Consider the following 22,278-nt stretch of genomic DNA (forward strand, 5'->3'; position numbering starts at 1 on the left):
CATCTTTTGTGGCCCTCCCCTCATTAAGGCAACATTTAATGCAATATCAGAATGTGGATTGTCCTCACACCTTATTATCACTTCCCACTTGTTGCTATTTTTTTCCAGTTAAGTGGGGTTTACTGTTTCACGCAGAAAATTTCTCAGTTTGTAACTGTGAGATCCTGTGGATTATTCATTAGTCTTAACCATGTGAGCTGAGGGATGTGAGCTGATGAGCTCTCAGAATGCAACCACGCTGAAAAATTTGCAAGATTTTCAGGAAGGTCAATATTTCGAAGCTGGCATTCCAATTAGATTTAGATTAAAAAGATTGTGCTAAGATATGAAAGGTTATGTGCTGTAGATATGTTGGGGTGAAATGTATATAAAGTGACAGAGGAAGATTAGGCTAATATAAATCAGCAACACAATATCCAACCTTTTCTTTAGAAATTTCCAACCTCTTCCCTTTCTGCTCCACCTAGGTGAATAGAAGCTAATCAGACAACTTTTAACTTTTTAAGGCAAGGAAAGGTACATTTTTGAACAGTAAAGGAATTCAGGGTTATTGTGAGCAGGTGCATAAGTGGACCTGAGTCCACGAAAAGATCAGCCATGATCTTATTGAATGGCGGAGCAGGCTTGAGGCACCAGATGGCTTACTCCTGCTCCTAGTTCTTATGTTCTAATGTAACACTGGTTACTAATTCCCTTTTGCTTGTTCAACTCACCATCTTCAACCAGTTTCATGCTTTAATGTATAATGGTTGCATTCCATAAAGTTTTAAAAACAAAAATAGTGCCCTCTTTATTAATCTTTCATTTGTAGAATCATAGAATCCTTACAGTGCAGACGGAAGCCATTTAGCCCATCAAGACTGCACAACAATAATTCCATGCAGACCCTATCCCCATAACCTCATGTATTTACCCGACTGATCCCCCTGATGCTAAGGGGCAATTTAGCATAACTAGTGAACCTAACCCGCACATCTTTGGACTGTGGGAGGCAACTGGAGCACCGGGAAGAATCCACATTGAATGTGCAGTCTCCACACAGTCACTCAAGGACCGGATTTGTGAAGCAGCAGTGCTAACCAATGTGCCACCATTGCCACCTTAGTGTCATGGAGGATACTTGGGTTCTGAGACAGTACTCTTGCGATGCTGACTACAGTGGAAGTTCTACCATATTCTGGACTGAAGTGAATGATGATGTCCAGTTGGAAAAGTAGGGATGGGCTACTTCTGAACTCCATCTGATATCTAATTAAGGAATACAGCTGAAAGAAGGGAGTGTGAGATTTTAGTTATTGGATCTTATCCAGGGTCAGCTCACAAGGTGCTATGTGCCTTAGCACTTCAATCTGAGGGAACAAACTGAAGAGATATATTCGTCACCTACCACAGCCTGGGAAGGTTCAAGCCACTGAAAACATACTTGATGCGCTGTATATTGGTTTCACAGAGCTAGATAGTGACAGTAAATCCATACAGTAAAGTATGAAAGTGGTCTGGTAGAGTTAGCTGAGAAGATCAACTCTGTCAAAACAGTGGTCTGAGAAATTTACAGCAAGCAGCCTTCCTCCTTGTGGGCCAGTAATGGCACTGAACAAAATCTACAATTGACACTTCCAGTGATATCCATCCCAGATGTATCCCTCTCTCTCCCACACATATAGACAGAATGAACCTGACTTGTTTAAAATATTGTTCCAAGAATGATGTTTCTCTAAATGTTGTCTGATGTTCCTCCTTGCTCTTCCTTGCGTGTTGCATTTGTGATGCAGTTGTTTTCTCTGCATCTCCCTTTTCCTGGCTCAATTTATGATGACTTATTTTCCTTTCTCGTTTAGATCCAAAATGTCAACTACCTTGACCACCTCTTAGGATAAGACTGGCAATTGGTGAGCATGAGCCCTCAATATCTCCACCCTTTCATATCATATGCTGTCACCTGTCAGCAATCTTTTCAGACTAAGGAGCTTTGGTACATATTTACTTCAGTTTACCACTTGGAAAACTGCCAGGGAATATTAATAGTTTAGGTTAAATAGGAGAAAATGGGAAATCATATCATAAAGAGATCAATAAAATTATGTGATTCCAAGATTTACACTGTAAATATCGAATTACAGAATCCCCTTGCTTTCAAACCACCAAGGCAGCACAGTGGTACATTGACTAGCGCTGCTGCCTCACAGTGCCAGGGAGCCAGGTTCAATTCTGGCCTTGGGCCACTGTCTGTGCGGAGTTTGCATGCTCTCCCCACGTCTGCATGGGTTTCCTCCAGGTCTTCTGGTTTCCTCCTACACTCCAAAGATGTGTGGGTTAGGTTGATTGGCCTTGCTGAATTGTTCCTTAGTGTCAGGGGACCAGCAGGGTTAATACGTGGGGTTACAGGAATAGGGCCTGGGTGGGATTGTTTTCAGTGCAGACTCAATGAGCCTAACAGCCTCCTTCTGCACTGTAGGGACTCTATGACTTGAAATTACTTCCAAAAGCTATGTTTTTATTGGTCTTTCCAACTAAAGTCATTTTATTGTTGTTTTCTTGTCACATCAAGTAGCTGAGAATGTTTGCAACTTACAGTAAGCGCGCAGCATTAAAGTCCATTAAAAGAATGGATACCTCAAGCGACACTTGTAATAATCTTGTTAGAAAATAGCATTGCAGATGTGCCTCTGAGGTAGACCATATTTACTCGAATGTAAAACACTGTTGCTAGCACTTCATTTTGTTGTCACAATGTTCCATCAAATGAAGGTGATTAATAGACGGCATTAACTGACTTCATGACGCTTTCTTAAATTAGGAAAAAACAAATTACTGCAAAGTGTTTTGATTTCATATGGCCTGAAACTGTCCATAATATCCATGGTCTGGAAACTGTGGAAACAGGGGCAATTCTCCCATCATTACCCTCAAATTTTCTGGCGGGTCGGGTCGGCAGATGGGCGTGTCGGTTGTTTTGTGGGATTTGTGCATGTGTTCCTGATGCATACATTGTTCCCAGAGCTGGAGGACAGTCTCAGTCAGGACCATGCTGGAAACCGGTGGAAAGAGAGGCAAGTGATTTAAATCTTTTTAAAATGTATTTTAAATCTATTTTAAATGTGATTATTCGCCCCCGAACTGAATTCTCCAGGACCAATAGCATCTCCCGCCCCACCAGAAATATTTCACTCTGTCGGGTTTAGAATAGCTTCTCACGTTCAGAGGTCTAGCGGGAGATCCCACCAGGGTGAAGAGGAGGCAACTTGGCAATGCCAGCCTGTATCCCCAGCACTACCCAAGGGGCAAAGTGCCCATGCCCTCTTTGCATCTTGGTGCTGCCCACCGTACATCACGCAGGGCCTATTGTGGGCAGGGCCTAGGTGGAAGATTGGTGTTGGTGGCGGGGGGTCCCGCTGCCACTCTGCCGGCAGGATTGATTGGGATTGGGGGGAGGCCAGTGATTGGGGGCAGACTAGGATGGGGGATGGGTCTGTTGGGGAGGGGGAGGTGGGGAATCGCCAGTGCCGGGTAGGGCTGGGCTGGACATCGGGGCTTCACTGGATGGGGAGTGGTCGGGGCTGGCCCGGGAATTGTTGTGGGAGCTGCAATCAAGCCGTGGGGGTGGTGTGTGTGTGTGTGTGTTGGTGGGCAGTGGCGCGCTGGAGTGGCAGTACTGTGGGGGTCCCAGACTGGCCAGCAAGTGGGCTGGCCCGCAAACGAGGAGACTAAAAGACCAGGGCCACTATACATGCACAGAGTGAATAGGCCCCGCTCCCTATGTTTTTAATGATATTCATGATTGTGACCTCTGCATTGCACAGAGTGGGGAGATCCGGGTCTGACGCTGCACTGAAAAAATAGTTTGTGATTTAGACCAGTTTTCTCGCCAATTCAGTACTTTTGGAAGAATCGCCCCCAAGTATTCAAAACCCTGCTCAGTATTTCCAAAAAGAGCAATTTTATCTTTCAATTGCAAGCTTTGGTATCAAACAATGTAATGATTCTGTACTACATTGCTCCTCTCCACTCTTGACACATAGCCACCCCTGGCCATTGCAACTGTTCTTATTTTTCATTAAGCTGTGCTAACTATCTACATCAATGCTCAGGCAATTTATGCTCCTGCTACCCTGTGCAGATGATAACTAGCCTTCCAATATTTTGCTACAACCCTTAATTATTAAATGCCTCAAGTAGTTCACAACCAATTACATTGCACACATTTCACCATAGTGCTGTGATCAGTGAACACTAATACATCACTTTATTTTCAACAAAAATAGCTTATATTTATATAGTGTCTTTGACATAATAAAAAAATCTCTAGGTCTTTCACAGGAACATTAATAATAAAATTTGACACTGGACCACAAAGAGATGTATTAAGTGAGGTGACTAAAATCTTGTCTAAAGAGGTAGATTTTAAGGAACATCTTAATAGAAAAAAGAGAAAGTGTGAAATGGAAAGGTTTGTAGAGTGAATTTTAGAGCTCAGGACATTGATAGTGAAAGGTGCAGCCATCAGTAGTAGTGTACTGATTAAAATCAGGGATACTTAGCATACTAGAATTAGAGGAGTGCAGTAATCTCAAAGGTTTGTGTGGCTGGAGTAGAGTAAAATGATCTGACGGGACAAGACCATGGAAGGATTTGAAAATAAAGACAAGAATGTTAAAATTGAGGCGTGGCCTTACTGGGCTGATGGGTGAAGGGAATTTGGTACAGGAGGTGATGGCATTGTGATATTGTTATGGGACCAGCAATCCAGAGACCCAGGGTAATATTCTGGGAACCCAGGTTTGAATCCCACCATGGCAGATGGTGAAATTTAAATTCAATAAAAACCTGGAATTAAAAATCTAATGGTGAACATGAAAATCATTATCAATTGTCATGAAAACCCATGCTGTCTTGCCTGGTCTGTGACTTCAGACCTACAGAAATGTAGTTGACTTTTACATGCTCACTGAAAAGGGTCTAGCAAGCCACTCAGTTCAAGGGCTATTAAGGATGGGCAATAAATGCTGACACCACCCCTCCCCTCCCATCCCATGAATGATTAGAAAAAAAGGCTGCAGAACTGGCATGACCTCATGTTTCAGAACGTAGTGAATATTGGGATGATAGAATTAGAATAATCGAGTCTAGAGCTAACAGAAACATGAATGGATGTAGGCTAGAGGTGAAAGCAGACACTCTTGGGGATGGAATGGTTGTGAGATTGGAAGCTCATCAAATATAATACCAAGATTGCAAGCAGTCTGGTTCAGTAGTCAGAGGAAGAAAGGCATCTAATTAGACCCAACTAAAAGGCTGCAGGGATAAGAAATTAGATATTCTATTTGGTGCAGAAATCATGGGAGTGAAATAGTACCTACTGATATTTTTAATTCATTCATGGGATGTGGATGTTGCTGGCTAGGCCAGTTTTTATTGTCCATCACTAATGGTCACACTACTGGCACTGTACATGGGCAATGGTGCAAGCAAATGTTTTTTGTGGATGGGGTGCTAATCAAGCAGGCTGCTTTATCCTGTCGTCCTTCTTGAGCTGTTGTTGCATCTAGGTAAGTGGACTTTATTCCATCAAACTTCTGACTTGTGTCTTGTAGATGGTCGATAGGCTCTGGGGAGTTAGGAGATGAATTACTCACTGCAGGATTCCTGGCCTTTGATCTACTCTTATAACGATACTACCTATGTAGCTAATCCAGTTCAGTTTCTTGTCAATATTAACCTCGGCATGTTGGGGGATGTTGGAGATTCAGCAGTGGTTATACGAGTGAATGTCAAGGGGTAGTGGCTAGATTCTCTCTTGTTGGGGATGGTCATTACCTGGCACTTGTTTGGCATGATTGTTACTTGCCATTTGTTTTTCCAAGCCTGGATTACTGTCCAGGTCTTGCTGCATTTTGACATGGACTGCTTCTGTATCTGAGGAGTTGTGAATAGTACTGAACATTGTGCAATCATCAGCAAACCATTCTATTTCTGACCTTATGATGGAAAGAAGGTACTGATGAAGTAGCTGAAGATGGTTGGGCCTGAGGAACATCTGTGCTGATGTCCTGGAACTGAAATGATTGACTTTTAGAAACAACAGTCACGTTCTTTGTCAGACATGAGTCCAACCAGTGGAGGGCTTTCCCCTGATATTTATTGACTCCAGTTTTGCCAAGATTCCTTGTTGCCACATTTGGCCAAATGCTAACTTGATATCAAGGGCAGTTATTTGTACCTTACCTCTGGTGTTCAGCTTTTATGTCCACATTGAACCAAGACGTAATGAGGTCAGGAGCTGAGTGGAACTCAAACTGAACATCAGCAAGCAGGTAATTGCTGAGTAAGTGCTGCTTGATTGCATTGTTGATGACCTGTTCCATCACTTTGTTGATGATTGAGTGTAGACTGATGGGGCAGTAATTGGTGGGATTTGATTTGTCCTCTTTTGTATGTATAGGACATCCCTGGGCTATTTTCCACATTTCTGGGTCAACGCCAGTGTCACACCTGTCATGGAATAGCTTGGCTAGGGGCACAACACAGTACTATTGCCGGAGTGTTGTCAGGGCCCACAGCCATTGCAGTATCCAATGTCTTCAACTGTTACTTGATACCATGTGGAGTGAATTGAATTGGCTGAAGAATGTGATGCTGGGGACTTCAGGCAGAGGCTGAGAGGGATCAGCTGCTTGGCCTTTAAAATTCAATTAAAATCTGACTGAAATCTGAGGCTGAGGCATGAGCAAATTGGCTCCCAATTTGCAGCTACAGATGGAAGCTCATCAAATTGGAAAAATATTTTGAATGTGCCTTTATGAGTTTGGATCAAACGATATTACAACATTCTGAATTATTGATGGTGGAAAAGAATTTGCAAGCTGAAACCAAAGGAAAGTAAAACAATTGTAAAGGCAGAAACCAAATCTGTGGTCAAGCAAATCAGCCATCAGAACTATCTACTTGGCCAACTGGAAGGATTGCTGCAAAAGGCAAATGGGGAAGAAGTCTCCCCTATTTAGTCTTAAAGACGCTATGAGTGCATCCAACTGGCAGAAAGAGGTGGCCATGTTCAATACTACTTCACATCACCTGCAGATATGTTCCCATACTCTAACAGGGTGTATGTCAAGCTTCAATTTACAATTAAATACTAGGTGGAATTTTTCATTCTGGAGACTAAGCCCAGTGCCAGGTGGGAAAGTTGGTGTGGTTCCTGCTGGGATGTGGGGGACAGGTAAACACACAGAATCTTTCACTTTTCAACTCAGAATTATACATCAGCCAGGAGCACAGTAAATCTTGAGGTGAGACAGGCAGGAAGCCATGCACCCCACCATTATCTCAGGGGCTGAAGGTCCCGGTACCATATTTAATCGTCACACAGAGACATTCACTCAATTCAGGCCTGGAGCTCATTAAGAGTCCTTGCATCTGCAGTTGTTAGTGATGAACCTGTTGAGGTGAGAACAACCACACCCCGGGAGATAGCAGGGTGCCTCCGATTTGCCTTTTGCTCATCTCTAGCTAAGAGCCATACACCCATGGCTGACCAATGCTCACCATTGCAGTGGTTCACGTTCGCCAGTGTCTTGACATTATAGAGGCCCTGCTGCCTTTTGCTGCTTAGACCTTTGCTTCTCATGGACAAAATCCAACCTGCGATGGTCCACCTTTCTCCTCACCTGGGTGTGAATCACTACCAAGCCAGGGTTGCCTTCAGCCTGCATCATTGACCAATCAGTGGATGTGTGAACAAAGTGAAGTGACACAGTTTACCATTTATATAGATGATCTGGAGGAGGGAACCGAGTGTAGGGTGTCGAAATTTGCTGATGACACCAAGATTGGGGGAAAGGCAAATTGTGTGGAGGGTGTGGAGAGTCTGCAGAAGGATCTAGATAGGCTGGGCGAATGGGCCAGGAAATGGCAAATGGAATTTAATGTTGGCAAGTGTGAGGTGGTCCACTTTGGTAGGAAGAATGGTAGGAAGGACTATTACTTACGTGGCGAAAAACTGCAGCAGGCGACGGTGCAGAGGGACCTCGGGGTCCTTGTGCATGAGTCGCAAAAACCCAGCCTGCAGGTGCAGCAGGTGGTCAGGAAGGCGAATGGGATGCTGGCCTTCATAGCGAGGGGGATTGAATATAAAAGTAGGGAGGTCTTGCTGCAGCTGTATAGGGCATTGGTGAGGCCGCAGCTGGAGTACTGTGTGCAGTTTTGGGCGCCGCACCTGCGCAAGGATATTTTGGCCTTGGAGGGAGTGCAGAGGAGGTTTACTAGGCTGATACCGGAGTTGAGGGGGTTGAGCTATGAGGAGAGGCTGAATAAACTAGGCTTGTACTCGTTAGAGTTTAGAAGAATGAGGGGAGATCTCATTGAGACGTATAAGATGATGAATGGGATGGATAGGATAGAGGTGGAAAGACTCTTCCCGCTCAAAAAAGACAGTAGGACTAGGGGGCACAGCCTCAAGATAAAGGGGGGGCGGTTCAGAACGGAGTTGAGGAGGAACTTCTTCACTCAAAGGGTGGTGAATCTCTGGAATTCTCTGCCCGTTGAAGTGGTGGAGGCTGCCTCGCTAAATATTTTTAAGACGGGGGTTGATGGGTTTTTGATAAGAGAGGGGATTAAGGGTTATGGGGAGAGGGCGGGAAAGTGGAACTGAGCCACGACAGATCAGCCATGATCTTATTGAATGGCGGGGCAGGCTCGAAGGGCCAGATGGCCTACTCCTGCTCCTGTTTCTTATGTTCTTATGTTCTTATGTCCTTTACAGTTTTTGTTGCATTTGCTAATGGCTTCCTATGTGAGTGAGGTTATACGAGCTCTGCAAAAAGGAGGAAATGTGATCTGTGAACTTCAAAATTGTGGAAGATGCTCGCTAGATGCACACCATTTATATACAGTCATAAAAGTGAACATTCTTAATTCTCACTGGGGGAGTACTTTGGAAGCAGAGCTTAATTCTAGTGAGTTGGCCTTTTGATGAACATGCATGAGATTCTAATAAATGCAGATAGGGTTCTTGGCATTGATCACTGGGAAGTTCAAACCGCTTTTCGAAACTTGAAAGTTGGGAGAACAAAATTCCAACAGCTTATCCTGCCTTTGGGAACAGATTTACTGCCTCCCGGTAAATTAAGTGCCTCTGCCCACCACAATTCCTACTGAGAGTGGAAAATCTGCCCACTGAGCCATATTCATACCTCTGATTAAATCAAGTTGCAAGCTACAATGTCACTTTACTGATGCAAATACTGAATTAAAGTTTGGGCACATATTTCATGAGCGCCTTCAAATTATCGTAAATCAGAACTACATGACTGTTTGCATGAAAAGGTTGCAGACTGAAGGAGTGGTTAGATTAAAAATCCTTTAGTTCTTTAGAGGAGACTACCCTGGCCATTTGTGCATTATGAAAATATGAAAATAGGGTCTATAAGGAACAAAGAACAAAGAAAATTACAGCACAGGAACAGGCCCTTCAGCCCTTCAAGCCTGCACCGTGTATGCTGCCCGACTGAATTAAAACCCCGACTCTTTCAGGGACCATATCCATCCATTCCCATCCTATTCATGTATTTGTCCAGAAGCCCCTTAAAAGTCACTATTGTGTCTGCTTCCAGGCACCCACCACCCTCTGTGTAAAAAACTCACCTTATACATCTCCTCTAAATCTTGCCCCTTGCACCTTAAACCTATACCCCCTAGTAATTGACTCTTATACTCTGGAAAATGGAATATCCACTCTGTCCATGTCCCTCATAATCTTGTAGACTTCTATCATATCACTGCTCAACCTCCGTCTTTCCAGTGCGAACAAACCAAGTTTCTCCAAACCTTCCATATAGCTAATGTTCTCCATACCAGGCAACATCCTGATAAATCTTTTCTGTACCCTCTCTAATATCTCCTCATCCTTCTGATAGTGTGCCGACCAGAATTGAATACTACATTCCAAGTGCGGCCTAACTAAGGTTCTATAAAGCTGCAACATGACTTGCCAATTTTTAAACTCAAAACCCTAGCTAATGAAGGCAAGCATGCCATATGCCTTCTTGGCTACCTTCTCCACCTGTGTTGCTACTACTTTCCATGACCTGTGTACCTGTACACCCAGATCCCTCTGCCTTTCTATACTCTTAAGGACTCTGCCATTTACTGTATATTTTCTATCTGTATTAGACCTCCCAAAATGCTCTACCTCACATTTGTCCAGATTAAACTTCATCTGCCATCTCTCTGCTCAAGTCTCCAACTGATCTATATCCTGTGTATCCTCTGATGGTCCTCATCGCTATCCTCAAATCCACCAACCTTTGTGTCATTTGCAAATGTACTAATCAAACCAGTTACATTTTCCTCCAAATCATTTATATATATTACGAACAGCAAAGGTCCCAGCACTGATCCCTGAGGAAGGCCACTTGTCACAGCCTGCCATTCAGAAATGCACCCTTCTATTGCTACCCTCTGTCTTCTATGGCAGAGCCAGTTCACCCTTGATCCCATGTGACTTCACTTTCTGCACTAGTCTGCCATGAGGGACCTTGTCTCCTTACTGAAGTCCATATAAACAACATCCACTGCCCTACGCTCATCAATTATCTTCATCACTTCCTCAAAAAACTCAATCAGGTTAGTGAAACATGACCTCCCCTTCAAAAAACCATGTTGCCTCTCGCTGATATGCCCACTAATTTCCAAATACGAGTAAAATCTGCCTTGAAGAATCCTGTCCAATAATTTCCTCACCACTAATGTAAAGCTCATCGGCCTGTAATTACCTGGATTATCCTTTCTCCCTTCTTAAACAAAAGAACAACATTGGCTATTCTCCAATCCTTTGGACCTCCCCTGTAGCCAGTTAAGATACAAAGATTTATCTCAAAGTCCCATCAATTTCCTTCCTCTCCACTCTCAGTATTCTGGGGTATATCCTATCAGTCCCTGAGGACTTGTTTAATGTTTCTCAAGAACCCCAATACCTCGAAGTTTCAAGTTTCTCCCAACCTTGGGGCTAGTGTGATCGTTTTTATCCCCTCCTCACTCATTCACATAATGATAATAAATGGATGATAACTCAATCTTCCTGTAAAGTTATCAAAACTACTCATACATGATACATGAAGCAAATCAAGAGAAATGTTGCAAGCATGAGCAAACCACTCTGCTTGCATTTCTACAGCTATAAAACATGGAACATCATAGCAGATTGATATGCTCAGATTTGACAGTTAATGTCAACAAACCTTTTGCAGCACAAAATCTGCTGACACAACATTAAAAACGTGTGAAAAAATGAGACAATCAACCTGGAGTTATTGGCTAAATTTATCAGGTTGACAAAAAAAAAATCACAATTATTGGCATCTTGTATATCCCTCATTCATATCTTTTAATCTATTAAGATAATTGATTGAACATACAAATCATTATAAAACTGGGTTACCATCTCATCAGAAAGTATCTAATAAAAAATAGTTCATTATGACTTCATCCTTTTTTTATTGATGTCGTGATGACACAGCATTAACTTTGCAAGAAGTCTTAGTTAATTAAGGAGAGTTTATTGAAAAACTATGATACTTGAAATGATGCTCCCTCCGGATTTCAGAGTATAGGTTTTGTCAAAACACACACTTTGATTTGTATTCAGTTACTGATGTCATTTGTTATTTGTTCTCATGCTAATTATATTGCAATAATGGGTATCCCTGGGGTGTAAACTATAGATCATTGAATAAATATAAAAGTGCTTAGACAATTAGTAATTTTAAAAATAAATTCATTGATTCCCATTAGATTAGATCAGATAGCATCATAGAGAGCGGACTACAATAATTTATTATGCGCACAAGCTAATTAATTCACTACCTGGCACTTCGGCTTTCCATTAATTGGTTTTAAAGCAATGAGCTTAATACTTTCACACCTTTATCAATAAATAACAATTTACTTATAAAAGCAGTTCAGGACACTGTCTAATTCTGCATCGACCGTTTTCACTCAATGTGCTATAACTGTTCACTTGCTAGTTAGTCAAAGCCTTCAATTGGGAGCTATGTGGCTTTTTAAAATCATATTTATGCTTTAAAATAATTGGCATGATTACACAATTAATTGAAAGTCAGAGAATGGTGAAAATGAGGAATTTCTATGGAGTTGGTGAGGTGATTAGCACAGATGCATTTAAGAAGAAACTGGATAAGTACATGATTTCTTGTGTTGGAGCAATCAACAAACAGACGTAAAATGTGATCAAAATTGTGTCCCTTAATTGGAAGAATGTTTCTTCCTCTTGAGCTTCTGCTCAAATACATTTGCATATCACCAATTGCATTCTCCATCATGAACCTGCACAATCAGGCACATTTTGAGCATAATTTTTTAAAAATAATTTTTGCTTTAAAAATAGTCCTTGATTATAATTAAAAGTTAACTTAGTGTAGTTTAATTAATACTGCATTTGATTAATAATTTTTGATTATAAGCATTTTTAATCAAAGCGTCAACCACCACCTGCAAATAATACTATTTTGTGTCGCTGAAAATTGCTTATATGAACTATACAGAACCATGAAAGTGGAGTGAGCTAAAGTGACTTGACAAGTATGTCAGAATATTGACAGGGTGGATGTGGAGAGGATATTTCCTCTCATCAGAAAATCTAGAACTAGGCATCACTATTTACAAATAAGGGGTTGTTCATTTAATGATGTGGGTATGCCGGCGTTGGACTGGCGTAAACACAGTAAAAAGTCTGACAACACCAGGTTTTAGTCCAACCGATTTATTTGATAATAGACTCACAAGCTTTTGGGGTTAGTCCCTTCGTCGTCACCTGACGAAGGGACTAACCCCAAAAGCTTGTGAGTCTATTATCAAATAAATCGGTTGGACTAAAACCTGGTGTTGTCAGACTTTTTATTGTTCATTTAAATCAGAGGTGAGGAGAATTTCCTTCTCAGAGGGTGTGAGCTATTGGAACTCTTGTTCTCTTGTCTTTGAATATGTTTAAGGCAGAGCTAGATAGATTCTTGATCAAAAAGGGAGTGAAGGATTATGAGGTGTAGACAAGAATGTGAGGTTGAAGTTATAGTCAGATCAGCTATGATCTTATTGAATGGCAAATAGACTTGAGGGATCAAGTGGCTCCTAATTCACATGCTTGTATGTTCACAAGACAAAAAAAAAAGAAACTTGGATGCATTAAATACTATTTTGGGCTTAAAATTCCACAATATTTTGTGCCCGTTACTCTGATTTTGAGCTAATTGTGCTGAGGCAAACAAAACATGAAAATTCAAACTTAAAACTTTGGATTCGTAGAAAATATAAAGAGATAGAAAGGTGAAGCTAAGAGTATTAAAATCAAATCTGTCTTTTCTTCTCTTTGTTGGTCCTTGTGTACCTGGTTTGACATTGAATTCACCAACTCAAGTTTAAACTTCACCTCAGATCCGAAGAGTTAATTTTTCAATTCTTGAATCTGGTTAAGGAGCTGCACGATTTCTTTCCCTGTTCAATCAGGTTCCAATTGCCCCAGTTTTTCTTAGTGTCATTATCAGTTCTCACTTGTCATGTAACATACTTAAAAGCCTGTTGGAGGGATCAAAAAAATGGAATCTTCAAGACCGTATGAAGTTTCAACAAAAGGTTTATTGAAGATTGTACTGTATATAAAGGAGACACCTACAGAACAAAATCAGGGCTGTTCGACTGAGTGACTCTGCTCAGTTGGTTTAACAGCATTCTTATACTATTTCATGTTACAATGTTTTCATTCAATGTTCTGATTGGGCCATTATCCGTTAATTCAGCTTTTGTCATTTCAGAACTATACTTGTGATTGATGATGATGGGATCTGTGGTCCTGTTTTCCTGATTAGGGTGTCTCGCACAACAATGTTTCAATTGTCCTGGGTGATTTTATCTTGTACTGTTTCCTCCTTTATCTCCTGTGATGATAGTTTTTACTCCTGTGCGATATGGAATCATTCGAAGCACCTATTGACATGTAAATTAATTACTACAACTATCACCTCTTCGACAATCGAATCCCAACTGTGCAGAAGGAGGCCATTTGGTCCATCAACTCTGCGCTGACAATAATCCCACCAAGGCTATATCTCTGTAACCCCACAAATTTACCCCTCTAATCCCAGGACACTAAGGTGCAATTTAGCATGGCCAATGCACCTAATGCACACATCTTTGGATTGCTTTTGATCCATCTCAAGATACTACTTGCAATTCCATGTGCTTTAACTTTGTGAGACCTTGTCAAAAACCTTCTGAAAATCTAAATCGACCTGTTGTCCTTGGTCAACTCTACTAATTACATCCTCAAAGAATTCCAATAGATTCATCAAGCATGATTTCCCTTTTGTAAATCCATGCTGACTTTGTCTGATTATACCAGAGCCTTCCAAATGCTGAACTATTAAATCCTTGATAATGGACTCTGGCAACTTCCCCAGTACCAGTGTTAGGCTCACTGGTCTATAGTTTCACCTCTAACTGTTCCAGCCTCTGGTGAAGGGTCGTCACAGAATACTACAGTGCAGAAGAGGCCCTTTGGTCCATTGAGTCTATACCAATGCATGAAATGCCCTGACCTGCCCACCTAATCCCACTTGCCAGCACTTGGTCCATTGCCTTGAAGGTTATGGAATGCCAAGTACGCCTCTACCATCCAATCAGGCCATGCATTCCAGACTGTCATCACTCTCTGGGTAAAAAAAAGTTTTTCCTCAAGTCCCCCCTAAAGTTCCCAGCTTCACTTTTAACTTGTGTCCCCTTGTAACTGACCCTTCAAATAAGTGGAACAGCTGCTCCCTTTCTATCCTGTCCATGCCCCTCATAATCTTGAATCAGGTCACCCCTCATTCTTCTCTGTTCCAATGAAAACACCCAAGCTATCCAACTTCTTTTCATAATGTAAATGTTCCATCCCAGGCAGCATCCTACTAAATCTCCTCTGCACCCCCTCCAGTGCATTCACATCCTTCTTATAATGTGGAGATCAGAACAACACACAATACTCCAGCTGTGGCCTCACCAAAGTTCTATACAATTACAACATAACCTATCTGTTTTTTAATCTACACCCTGATTGATAAAGGCGAACACGCCATATGCCTTTATCACCATCCTATTGGCCTGCCTTTCTGCCCTTAGAGATCTATTGACAAACGTGCCAAAGTCCCTTTGTTCTTTGGAACTTCCCATTGTCACAGAATACTTCCTTGTCAAATTATTCCTTCCAAAGTGCATTGTCTCACAGTTTTCAGGATTCAATTCCATCTGCCACTTATCCACCCATTTGACCATCTCATTTGTATCTTCCTGTAACCCAAGATACTCAACTTCATTGTTAACCATCCGGCTAATCTTGTCATCGGCAAATTTACTAATCCTAAACACCACCCCCCCCACCCCCACATTGTCATCAATGTCATTTATATAAATGACAAACAGTAGGGGGCCCAGTACAGGTCTCTGTGATGTGCTGCTGGTCACTGGTCTCCAGTGATTAAAGCAGCTGTCTATACCACCCTCTGTCTCTACCTTGTCAGATCACCCTGTATTCCATGTGCATTAGCCTTGTTAATAAGTCTCCCACGTGGGACATCATCAAAGGCTTTGCTGATATCCATGTAAACGACATCAATCGCACTACCCTCATCCACACACTTCGTTACGTACTCACAAATTCAATCAAATTTGTTAGGCGTGACTCCCACTGACAAAACCATGCTGATTATCCCCGATCAAATGGAGATAGATTCACTCCTTCAGAATCTTCTCCAGTCACTTACCAACCACAGCTGTGAGACTCACTGGTCTGTAGTTCCCTGGCTTGTCTCTACAACCTTTCTTAAATAATGGGACCACATTAGCTGTTCTCCACTCCTCTGGCACCTCCCCAGTGTGGAGACTCCGGCACTCGACTGGAGTGAACACAGTAAGAAGTCTTACTGTACCTCCCCGGTAGTCAGGGTAGAAATTAAAAATTTTAAGTCAGAACCCCTGCAGTTTCTTACCTACTTCCCACACCAGCCTGGGACACAATTCATCCAGAGCTGGAGACCATTTCCTTGGTTTTGATTAGATTTTCTGGGGGAACAAGGACTTTATGCATTCTTCCCAGACATGATAGACAGTAACAACAATGGAGTCCAAGGCACTATTTGTGGTACCCACCAGCTGGTGTGTGGCTGTTAGGTGCTATCTGTGATTACTTATTCATGGTTCCTCTTCCTGCGTGAGCTTTAACATTTCAGCCTGGCTGTGGCTTTAACCCTTCCTGCTAGTTTTGCTGCAGACTATGTTCTCATAAATCTAACCCTTCCACAAAGCCTAAAAACTTTAGTCTAACCAATGATACACACAGATGTCCTCTTACAGTGCAGAATGAGGCCATTCAGCCCATCCAACCTGGACTGACAACAATCCCACCCAGGCCCTATCCCTACAACAACCCATGTACTTACCCTGTTAATTCCCGTAGACATTAAGGAGCAATTTATCATTGCCAATCCACCTATCAAGCACATCTTTGGACTGTGGGAGGAAACCGGAGCACCCAGAGGAAACCGACGCAGACATGGGGAGAATGTAAAATCTCCAAATCGACAGTGACCCAAACCAAGAATCAAATTTGTGAGGCAGCAGTGCTACTGTGCTGCCCTTTTTTGGCCCTTTCCTTCTGATCTCGGTTCCTCAGACTCCTTTTGTTCCTTCAACCCATTCATTCGTTTTTTGAATGCAATTACACTCATCTCCCCGTGACATCTGTTGTTTCCAAGCAAAGACACTTGTCTTCCTGCCACTTCTGATCCTGAACTTTATACCTATCTCCTTTTGATTAGTTATGCGTAATAATATTATGTCAGTCTCAGTAGCACAATACATGACCAAAGCGTTTGGCCCATCAAATTTGTACTTTTGTTTTTCTCTGCATGAACTACTCATGCTCCTTTTAAATTTAGGAAGCTGCTGCGTTACGAAGTGCATCTTGCTGCAATTCCATTTTCTTCACAAATAAGATAGTGTTGATTTATTTTCCCGACTGCCCCATTGTTAAACTTGGAAACTATTTAAAGCACAAAACAAATGTGGATCACACAAGAAATCTGGTTCAACTTTGCACTGTTATTCCTTTCAGAACCATGAGGTGGCACTGACTATCTTTTACTCTCTCACTTTGGCAGTGTGCCCTAATGCAAACAGCAGAGTTATAGCCTTTCTGGCCACGTCACATTCTTACAAAATGAGCCACAATGGTCAATTTTGTTTTACATATTCTTATGATTGAAAATACTGGTTCTAATAAAAAGGATTATAAAGAACATTTCTCTGTTGAATGAAGCTGGCATTCATAAGTGTGAACATAAGACCTCATATTTCAATGTATGATTATCAGAAGGCTGGAAGCAAGTTTTGTTAAAACACACCAGTGTCTGAAAACAGTGTAGCACAGTCAGAAAAAATAATAATTTGTAGTTTTGGTCAAAGTATTACTTTGTTTAGATTACAGTAACTTTTAAAAAATATTATTAATTGCTTCTACTGAGTAGCAGCGGGGGTCAGAATTAGCAGTCGTGTGATCATGAACACTATAGTTTATTGAAGGAAAGTCAACGACAAGTATGGAGCACCATTTAGTGGTTTGTCACTGTTTATGAATCTTGTACTGATGGGTGAATCTGATATTTTCAATATGCAGAAATAAAGACATAATTATGCTTATGTTGTTTAGGAAATAAAAGGTACAAGTACCAGTTTTAATATTGTTCATATGATGTATACAGGATTGCAATGCAATGTAGGATTATCTTTTGGATGCAATGTCACTTACGTACAAGGTAATGTTGGCTACATTAAATACTGTACTCATATACCTAATGTATAACTCTTAAACGTAGCTGCAAAATTATTAAGTGGCGAGTAACATTTTGCTCCACACGAGTGTTCGGCAATGAGCATCTACACCAAGAAAGAATTTAACCATCTCCTCTTAACATTATCATCACTGAATCCCCCCACTAGCAATATCCGGGAGGGTTACTGTTGACCAGACACTGAACTGGACTAGCCATGTAAATGCGATAGCTACAAGGGCAGGTCAGAGATTCGGAATACTCTGATGAATAAATTGCCTCCTGACTCTCCAAAGACATCTTCAAGGCACAAATCCGGACTGCTATGGAATTAATCTCCATTTGCCTGGATGATTGCAGATCCAAGGCTCCTTCAGCAGTACTTTTACTTACACAATCTCAAGTAGTGCAACATGGTGGCACAGTGGTTAGCATTGAAATCCCATGGAACCAGAGATCCATATTCAATTCTGACCTCAGGTGACTGTCTGTGTGGAATTTGTATGTTCTCCCTGTGTCTGTCTGGGTTTTGTCCAGGTGCTCCAGTTTCCTCCCACGCTCCAAAGATGTACAGGTTAAGTTGATTGGCCATGCTACAATTGCCCTTTAGTGCCAAGGGAGCTATCAGGATAAATATGTGGTGTTACGGGGTGGGATTATTGTTGGTGCAAGCCTGATGGGCCAAATGGCCTCATCCTGCATTGTAGGGATTCTATGAAGCAAATAATATGTATCTGAGCAATCTCTGCCTAAAGTTGTTTCCACAAAGCTGATAAATGGTGTTTTGTCTGAATTTAATTTGGTCCTCTATTTTGTAAGAAGCCAAGAGTTGTAGTCATAGGGCCTCCACACGTAATTTTCAAATGTGTACTCCCTTCTTGACATCTGGAAAATGATTTGGTGAACATCAAAGAAGGAGTTGACTAGTTATTCATTCATGTTTATATACGATTAAACTTGTTATGATGCCAGTGGAGACCACTTACTTTTTAAAATATTTCAAATTCCCAGTAATCAATTTAAAAGAATCACACAATGAAATTTCAAGTTTTTGGTCTTTTACTCTAACAACTAAGGACAATGTTGACTAAACATTACTTTTTTGGCAACAGGTACTCTAAACTACAGAAAAGATAACATTTAATAGTGCCTTAACAGGAGGACTTGTGGTGCAATGTGTACATCCTTGCCTCTAAGCCTGAAGCTCCTAGTTTGAGTCCCACTCCAGGACGTGATGGTCAGGGAAGGTGCATTTATAATGCAGTCAAACAGGTTGAATCAACGTGCAATTCCTTCCAAACATGCCGGTGGCTGGCGGTCAGAGCAGGAGAGACTATTGCTCAGCTACTCTTGATGCAGAATGGTGCCCCTCAGGCTATTAGCGCCTGGCCACAGGCTAGTGACATTTTCCAGGAATTACTGGCAAAGACAACAGATGAAAGTACCTTAGTGCACCACTAAATGTGGGAAGGGAATTGGAATCAGAATGCCTTAACAAGACTGATAGCTCAATTTGCATAAATACTGTAGAGCATGCTTTCCACAGAACAGCACTTCTTGACAAAACAGTGTAACACATGCAACGCGTTCATTTCTTGTTGTTTCACCAAGTTGTATTGTCCGGTCAATGTCGAAGATCCTCTCCTTCAGTTTTTAAGCATTTCCCAAGCCAACTACCAGCAGCTGGGCCCATCCTGGTGATTTCTTCTCCCAGCCTCACCTTGACAAATCATTCAGTTTCCTTAAATTGTTGCAGTTTATTCTCATCAACCAGTGGACAGATTTTCTGCAGAATTCAAATTGCAGAGGAAATAACTTCTTCATTCTGCAAATCACAATTATTATTCCCTCTCTCTCTGTTTCTGTTCAACGTCTGAAACAGAAGTCTGAAAAAAAATATCAACTGCTCTTTTGTTTTCCTTTCTTTTGAAAAGTTCAGTTCAATATCACATGACCTGGACCCCCATCTCCATGGTAACCAAGCCACACAAGCTTCTTGGAGCAGATTGCGTAGCAGATCACATGGTTCTCTTCAGTCCTCCAATCTACCTTAACTTAAAGTGACAGTCCAAAATATAATCGTCTTATAAAACATTGCACTCATAACACCCCCCAAAAAGATGGAAATTTATTGAAGGAATAACTTTTCAACTATTATCAAAACGGACATTGTAAATACTCTGACAACTAACTTACTACATACAGTACAAATAAGACATCTTCCTTTGTTGTCACATTTCACCAGCAAACATGCCTGACATGTCAACATTCTAACGGCTTAACCCATCACATCTAAACTCATGTGACAACTGGGATTTAATGTTCAATTTACATAAGTTTTGGAATTCCAATTTTCTTCTGAACTAGAGTTTATTTTGGGACTGGTGACTTTATTCTCCATTATCCATCTTAACAAATCTCTTCATATTGAGCTGGCTTACAGCTTTTCCATCTACTGGGTTAAAAAATTGCACACTTGGTTTGTTCTGGTTAAGTTTGTCAAGAACAATGTCACTCATCTCTGAAACTCCTTCTGGAGTTATCGGGAAAACAATTCCCTTTGTTCTTTGTTTACATCAAAAACTGGAAAGTCAATAGGGCGCTGACATTTCAACACTATTTTTGAACTACCCCATTCAGGTTTTAACTCCAGACCTCAAGTCTTTTGCATTGTCGCAGGTCTTCTAATGCCTAATTCTGTAAAGGAATTGTTAACTAGCTGTGCAGCTGAATTGTCCTCTTCCTTTTTAAAAGAAGGATTACTTTTATCTTTAAGTTAAATTTCCATGACTTAAACTCTTAGTTCTTCTTCAGGAGATGAATATTTATCACTGCTTTCTTTGTTTTCAAAGAGTTCATTATTTTGCCAAGTATAATCCTCCTTGGCTGCTTGAAGAACCTCATTAAAGTTGTGTTGATGATCAGTCAAAAAGTCCTAATGTTCTTTCTTAGTCAGTTCTGAAACTCTTTCATTTTTTTCATTCTCCCACACCACAGAAACTTTCACCAACTATAAATGCAATTACATCATCATTTTGAAGTGCCAATTTACATTTAAGAAAAAAAATCTTTCTCATGATTTCACAGCATCAATATCAGTTACAATAAAGTCATTTGGTTTTAAAGCAAAGTTTTCCTTTGTTCCATCATCAGGTTTGAGTGTCTCTGCTGTCTATTTTGATACAACTTGCTTAGTGCCTGCCTGGAGGATTAACTCATCCATTTGGCTTAGTTCATCGCCAGCTGCCATTAACTCATTGTTGTCAATTTGATGTTCAACTGTTCCTTTAACTTCAGTTGTCTGAGATTTTGAACGTTTTGGACACATTTTGCTAATTTTCAATTTCAAATATTTAACTGATTTATCTGTCAACGGGGGAGACAACTAGACTTTATCTCCAGCAATGTCATTTACATATTAAATTGACATAATTAATAGGCAACTTCAACACAATTCCCACAACTACAATACCATAAATTGACACTATATTAAACACAATAGCTAAGAAAGCCAACCAATCTTTACTGTCTCAGAAGACTAAGGAAATTTGACATGTCTCTCACCAAAGACTCTCACCAACTTTTGCAGAAGCACCATAGAAAGTGTGGTTTTATCACAGCTTGAAGTCTCATAACACCAGGTTAAAGTCCATGAACTTTTGGAGCACTGCCTCTTCATCAGGTGAGTGGACGATTGGGTCCAAAACAGGGCATGTAGAGATACAGGCTCAATTCACAAGATAATGGTTGGAATGTGAGATTTAATAGGTAATCAAGTCTTTACAGGTGCAGACAATGTGAAGGGAGAGAGGGTTAAGAAAAAGGTTAAAGAGGTATGAATTGTCTCCAACCAGGACAGTTAGTGAGATTTTGCAAGCCCAGGCAAGTCATGGGGATTACTGAAAGTATGACTTGAACCCAACAATGTGGTTGAGGCTGTCCTCATGTGTGTGGAACTTGGCCATCAGTTCCTGCTTGGCAATTTTGCATTGTCGTGTGTCTTGAAGGCCGCCTTGGAGAATGCTTACTCAAAGATCAGAGGCTGAATGCCCGTGACTGCCAAAGTGTTCCTGACAGGAAAGGAATACTTCTGCTTGGTGATTGTCGAGAAATGTCCATTCATCCATTGTCGTAGCTTCTGCATGAATTCTACATTTCATCAATGTACCATGCCTCAGGACGTCCTTTCCTGCAGCATATCAGGTAGACAACGTTGGCTGAGTCACAAAAGTTTAAACCATGTACCTGGTGGTTGGTGTTCTCACGTGAGACAATGGCATCTGTGTCGGTGATCCAGCATGTCTTGCAGAGGTTGCTGTGGCAGGGTTGTGTGATGTTGTGCTCACTATTCTCCTGAAGGCTAGGTAGTTTGCTGCAGATAATGGTCTGTTTGCGGTTGTGCAGTTGT

The sequence above is a fragment of the Carcharhinus amblyrhynchos genome, chromosome 3, assembly GCF_965287045.1.
Source record: "Carcharhinus amblyrhynchos chromosome 3, sCarAmb.v2.hapA, whole genome shotgun sequence".
Classification (NCBI taxonomy): domain Eukaryota; kingdom Metazoa; phylum Chordata; class Chondrichthyes; order Carcharhiniformes; family Carcharhinidae; genus Carcharhinus; species Carcharhinus amblyrhynchos.